The sequence below is a fragment of the Drosophila mauritiana genome, unplaced genomic scaffold (assembly GCF_004382145.1).
Source record: "Drosophila mauritiana strain mau12 unplaced genomic scaffold, ASM438214v1 U_180, whole genome shotgun sequence".
Classification (NCBI taxonomy): Eukaryota; Metazoa; Arthropoda; class Insecta; order Diptera; family Drosophilidae; genus Drosophila; species Drosophila mauritiana.
The window spans coordinates 12,684-19,740 of record NW_022881312.1 but is presented as its reverse complement, the minus strand read 5'-3'; the positions used below and the strand labels follow the sequence as shown (position 1 = coordinate 19,740).

General features: G+C 34.7%; 2 non-coding genes across 2 annotated transcripts; both read right to left on the bottom strand.

Moving 5' to 3' along the window:
• Nucleotides 1–2,028: 2,028 nt before the first annotated feature.
• On the bottom strand, nucleotides 2,029–5,981 carry LOC117149248. The gene has a single exon (XR_004460149.1). It is a non-coding gene; the product is annotated as a large subunit ribosomal RNA (ribosomal RNA).
• Nucleotides 5,982–6,375: 394 nt separating this feature from the next.
• LOC117149245 lies at nucleotides 6,376–6,554 on the bottom strand. The gene has a single exon (XR_004460146.1). It is a non-coding gene; the product is annotated as a 5.8S ribosomal RNA (ribosomal RNA).
• Nucleotides 6,555–7,057: the final 503 nt, after the last annotated feature.

Below are 7,057 nucleotides of genomic sequence, written 5' to 3'. Positions count from 1 at the left end.
TAATTAATAATTTTCCTCATATATTGCCAAAATCATATGTTGAACAATATTTACCAATAAGTCACTATAATGGCTTTTCTCTATAATACGGAATATTTCAGCATTTTGTCATATGTACTCATATAATTGCCAAAATCATATGAATACAACAATATGAGAGGTCGGCAACCACTGCCTACCTATAGTAGGTCGTAATTCCGGTCGATGGAATACTAAGAGAATATATTTCAGTTCCTCATATAATTGATAAGTTTTGAACAATATCAGATCAGCAATATAATACGGAATATTTTCAGATGTATATTATTTAATTTACTCATATTATTGCCAAAATCATATAAATACATCAAGGTGAATACGGGGAATTGAATACATAAGTTTTGAACAATATCAGAGGTCGGCAACGGGGAATATTTCAGTAATTAATCATTTTCATATGTATATTATTTAATTTACTCGTATAATTGCCAAAATCCTATGAAGACATAAGAGAATACAATATTATAATATAGTAGTTGATGACGAGGTGTTTGGCAACTTGATACAATTCTTTAAAAGTCTTTATATTAATTATATGATAGGGACAATATCATATGCGTCACTAAATTGATGACGAGGTGTTTGGCAACGTGACACAATCATTAAAGTCTTTATATTAATTATATGATAGAGACAATATCATATGCGTCACTAAATTGATGACGAGGTATTTGGCAACTTGATAGAATTCTTTAAAGTCTTTATATCAAAAATATGATAGGGACAATATCATATGCGTCACTAAATTGATGACGAGGTGTTTGGCAACTTGACACAATTCATTAAAGTCTTTATATTAATTATATGATAGAGACAATATCATATGCGTCACTAAATTGATGACGAGGTATTTGGCAACTTGATATAATTCTTTAAAGTCTTTATTATTATATGATAGGGACAATATCATATGCGTCACTAAATTGATGACGAGGTGTTTGGCAACTTGACACAATTCATTAAAGTCGACAATATCATATGCGTCACTAAATTGATGACGAGGTATTTGGCAACTTGATACAATTCTTTAAAGTTTTATATCAAAAATTATATGATAGGGACAATATCATATGCGTCACTAAATTGATGACGAGGTGTTTGGCAACTTGACACAATTCATTAAAGTCTTTATATTAATTATATGATAGGGACAATATCATATGCGTCACTAAATTGATGACGAGGTATTTAACTTGATACAATTCTTTAAAGTTTTTATATCAAAAATTATATGATAGGGACAATATCATATGCGTCACTAAATTGATGACGAGGTGTTTGGCAACTTGACACAATTCATTAAAGTCTTTATATTAATTATATGATAGGACAATATCATATGCGTCACTAAATTGATGACGAGGTATTTGGCAACTTGATAAATTCTTTAAAGTCTTTATATCAAAAATTATATGATAGGGACAATATCATATGCGTCACATACGACGATCCTTGGCAACTTGACACAATTCATTAAAGTCTTTATATAATTATATGATAGGACAATATCATATGCGTCACTAAATTGATGACGAGGTATTTGGCAACTTGATACAATTCTTTAAAGTTTTTATATAATTATATGATAGGGACAATATCATATGCGTCACTAAATTGATGACGAGGTGTTTGGCAACTTGAACAATTCATTAAAGTCTTTATATTAATTATATGATAGGGACAATATCATATGCGTCACTAAATTGATGACGAGGTGTTTGGCAACTTGTAAAGTGATAGGGACAATATCATATGCGTCACTAAATTGATGACGAGGTATTTTGATAGAATTCTTTAAAGTCTTTATATCAAAAATTATACGATAGGACAATATCATATGCGTCACTAAATTGATGACGAGGTATTTGGCAACTTGATATAATTCTTTAAAGTCTTTATATCAAAAATTATATGATAGGGACAATATCATATGCGTCACTAAATTGATGACGAGGTGTTTGTTTGGCTACAGGAAAAATCATTTATTTATCGAATCATCAAGCAAAGGATAAGCTTCAGTGGATCGCAGTATGGCAGCTGCTCAACCACTTACAACACCTTGCCTGTTACAAAAGTCGTTTACAATTGATTCTAGGCTTTGTCATTGTATTAAATAATGCTTTTATATGTAACTAGCGCGGCATCAGGTGATCGAAGATCCTCCTAATTTACTATGTTACAAATTACATTGGCATCACATCCATTGTCGTTTATAAAATAAATTATAAACTTTAAATGGTTTAGAAGCCATACAATGCAAATTGCCCCTTATTTATCATTGCAGTCCAGCACGGATACGACCTTAGAGGCGTTCAGGCATAATCCAACGGACGTAGCGTCATACCACTGTTCGCTCGAACAAGTATTGTGCCATTGGTCCGTACCTGCGGTTCCTCTCGTACTACGCAGGAATGCTGTCGCAACAACGTTTTGTCATTAGTAGGGTAAAACTAACCTGTCTCACGACGGTCTAAACCCAGCTCACGTTCCCTTGCATGGGTGAACAATCCAACGCTTGGTGAATTTTGCTTCACAATGATAGGAAGAGCCGACATCGAAGGATCAAAAAGCGACGTCGCTATGAACGCTTGGCCGCCACAAGCCAGTTATCCCTATGGTAACTTTTCTGACACCTCTTGTTAAAAACTCTTTAAACCAAAAGGATCGATAGGCCGAGCTTTTGCTGTCCCTGTGTGTACTGAACACCGAGATCAAGTCAGCATTTGCCCTTTTGCTCTATGTGTGGTTTCTGTCCGCACTGAGCTGGCCTTGGGACACCTCCGTTATTATTTGAGAGATGTACCGCCCCAGTCAAACTCCCTACCTGGCAATGTCCTTGAATTGGATCATACCTGAGTAATTGGAGTTATACCAAATTTTCAAATCAAAAATACATAAATGCATTTTATTAAAGAATTTGTTTGCGATTATATAACAAACTCGTGATACTTTGATCAAGAAGCTTGCATCAAAACCCAATACCATAAGATATAATAAATATATCCGTATAATGGCTAGGAAATGATACACGTTCCATTTAATCAAGTAAGTAAGGAAACAATAAGAGTAGTGGTATTTCATTGACGATACCAAACCGAGGTCTAATATCTCCCACTTATCTACACCTCTTATGTCTCCTTACACTGCCAGATTAGAGTCAAGCTCAAAAGGGTCTTCTTTCCCCGCTAATTATTCCAAGCCCGTTCCCTTGGCTGTGGTTTCGCTAGATAGTAGATAGGGACAGTAGGAATCTCGTTAATCCATTCATGCGCGTCACTAATTAGATGACGAGGCATTTGGCTACCTTAAGAGAGTCATAGTTACTCCCGCCGTTGACCCGCGCTTACTTGAATTTCTTCACTTTGACATTCAGAGCACTGGGCAGAAATCACATTGTGTCAACACCCGCTAGGGCCATCACAATGCTTTGTTTTAATTAGACAGTCGGATTCCCCAAGTCCGTGCCAGTTCTGAATTGATTGTTAATTGATAATCGTTATAATTGATAAGAACTAATTGGTTTAACCCAAATAGTATTCTTAAAAATTTTAGCAAGAAAGTTCCACAATTGGCTACGTAACTAAACTATCCGGGGAACAAGTAACTAACATAAATGCTAGAAACTCTATTTACCCAGAACGAGCACATAAACCATGTTATTGTTTCCCAATCAAGCCCGACTATCTCAATCTTCAGAGCCAATCCTTATCCCGAAGTTACGGATCTAATTTGCCGACTTCCCTTACCTACATTATTCTATCGACTAGAGACTCTTCACCTTGGAGACCAGCTGCGGATATTGGTACGGCCTGTTGAGAAGTTTGCGTGTCCCCACCATAAATTTTCAAGGTCCGAGGAGAAAATATCGACACAACAGTATATGTCATGCTCTTCTAGCCCATCTACCATATCTCTCTGCGAAAGACTTCCATGGTAGTACGGCTATAAAACAGAAAAGAAAACTCTTCCGATATCTCTCGACGGCTTCTTTATGGTCGTTCCTGTTGCCAGGATGAGCACGAGGCCCATATTTAATAACAAACGGATACTCAACAGGTTACGGAATTGGAACCGTATTCCCTTTCGTTCAAAATTATTCAAGTGTATTATATTCGCTTTGTTTATATAGTTAGGCATTTTTGTTTTACTTGAAAATTTTCGGCTTTCGCCTTGAACTTAGGACCGACTAACTCGTGATCAACCACTGTTCACACGAAACCCTTCTCCACTTCAGTCCTCCAAGGTCTCATTCGATTTTGCTACTACCACCAAGATCTGTACCAATGGCAGCTCCATGCAGGCTTACGCCAAACACTTCTACGCATACCATTGTACCTTCCTACTCACTAAAGTTTCAAAATTTATATCACAAGTAATATAAATCATCTACTTTAGCGGTAATGTATAGGTATACAACTTAAGCGCCATCCATTTTAAGGGCTAGTTGCTTCGGCAGGTGAGTTGTTACACACTCCTTAGCGGATTTCGACTTCCATGATCACCGTCCTGCTGTTTTAAGCAACCAACGCCTTTCATGGTATCTGCATGAGTTGTTAATTTGGGCACCGTAACATTACGTTTGGTTCATCCCACAGCGCCAGTTCTGCTTACCAAAAGTGGCCCACTGGGCACATTATATCATAACCTGAACTTCATATCAAGAAAGTTAAGGTTCTTACCCATTTAAAGTTTGAGAATAGGTTAAGATCGTTTCGACCCTAAGGCCTCTAATCATTCGCTTTACCAGATAAGATTATTTTATATAATATTAAAATGCACCAGCTATCCTGAGGGAAACTTCGGAAGGAACCAGCTACTAGATGGTTCGATTGGTCTTTCGCCCCTATACTCAATTCTGACAATCGATTTGCACGTCAGAACTGTTTCGGTCTTCCATCAGGGTTTCCCCTGACTTCAACCTGATCAAGTATAGTTCACCATCTTTCGGGTCACAGCATATATGCTCAAGGTACGTTCCAGTTAGAGGCATAAATAATATAAATATACATTATACATAACTATATAGAACGCCCCGGGATTGTGTTAATTAGCTATAAATAGCTAAAAAACTAATCCCATTATTAGTCAAGTTAATTACGCTATTAGGTTTACATCCCAATAACTTGCACATATGTTAGACTCCTTGGTCCGTGTTTCAAGACGGGTCCCGAAGGTATCCTGAATCTTTCGCATTGTTAATCATACAAGAGCATATAATAAACACAAAAATCAATGATAATTATGCCATTATATAATTCCGAAAAATTAACGCTCTGTAATAATATAAATCTATCAGCACTTTATCAAATTAATAACATTTATTCTGTGTTAAAATGCAAGCAATTTAATTGGAATAAACTATAAGTTATATTTTATGATAAATTTGGGATATGCTAATAGATTACAATGTCCTTTATGGAAAAAATGCACATTATTCTTAATAATATTATTTAAATATTACAATTTTAATGATGAATTTTCCATAACGGATATTCAGGTTCATCGGGCTTAACCTCTAAGCAGTTTCACGTACTGTTTAACTCTCTATTCAGAGTTCTTTTCAACTTTCCCTCACGGTACTTGTTTACTATCGGTCTCATGGTTATATTTAGTTTTAGATGGAGTTTACCACCCACTTAGTGCTGCACTATCAAGCAACACGACTCTTTGGAAACATCATCTAGTAATCATTAACGTTATACGGGCCTGGCACCCTCTATGGGTAAATGGCCTCATTTAAGAAGGACTTAAATCATTAATTTCTCATACTAGAATATTGACGCTCCATACACTGCATCTCACATTTGCCATATAGACAAAGTGACTTAGTGCTGAACTGTTTTCTTTTCGCTCGCCGCTACTAAGAAAATCCTTGTTAGTTTCTTTTCCTCCCCTAATTAATATGCTTAAATTCAGGGGTAGTCCCATATGAGTTGAGGTTGTATATATAACTATTTTTTGCCATAAATTCTTATATATAAATGATAAAACAATCAATTAAATTCGTTATAAATAGTTCCAATAGTTCTTGTAAGCAAAGTTATTTTTTATCCATTTAACGAACCAACGAAGAATAATAACAAAACCAAGATTTTTCTTTTTCCGAATCATTAATAAGAGACAATTCTAGATGAAAAATATTTCAATTTTTTATGCTAGACATTTCTCAGTATTATTTGATTGAAAAAGAAAATATTTCTCTTCGTTTTTCACATTCAAATGTGAGATAATGTTTTTCATTTCTTTTTTAATATTATGAATAAAATCATTATTTAATCCAATAATATACCATATGCTTATAAAAAATTTATAAACAACTTAATTAGCATAGTCTTACAACCCTCAACCATATGTAGTCCAAGCAGCACTATAAAATTAATTAAAGTACATAACAGCATGGACTGCGATATGCGTTCAAAATGTCGATGTTCATGTGTCCTGCAGTTCACACGATGACGCACAGTTTGCTGCGTTCTTCATCGACCCATGAGCCGAGTGATCCACCGCTTAGAGTTTTATAATTCATTTTTATATAATATCAATATTGTTTTTATTGAAAGAAATTAAAAAAATACACCATTTTACTGGCATATATCAATTCCTTCAATAAATTTATTTTTATACCTAAAAATAAATGTTGCGATATGTCTTAGTTTCATATAAGCATTATGTATCATAAAAATCTGGTTATGGTTTGCTATTTTTGGGTGACACATACTGCAAAATTTATATAAAACATTAACCTGATGGATGACAGGTACAAACATTGTATATTTTAGGTTGTTGCATTAGCCAACGTATGCTCATAACATAGATGAACAATACATATTCGCAACGCGTGTATATTATGGTCCATATACACACACACTTATTTTGAATACCACATTCAAAATTATTTTAATTTTAATTCGACTTCTACTTTCAAATTTTGTTCAGTTTCTTCGATTTCCATTTTCGAGAATTTGTTTTTATAGGAAACGCCATTGTTGTAGTAGGTACTGCCACAAATACGCACAAC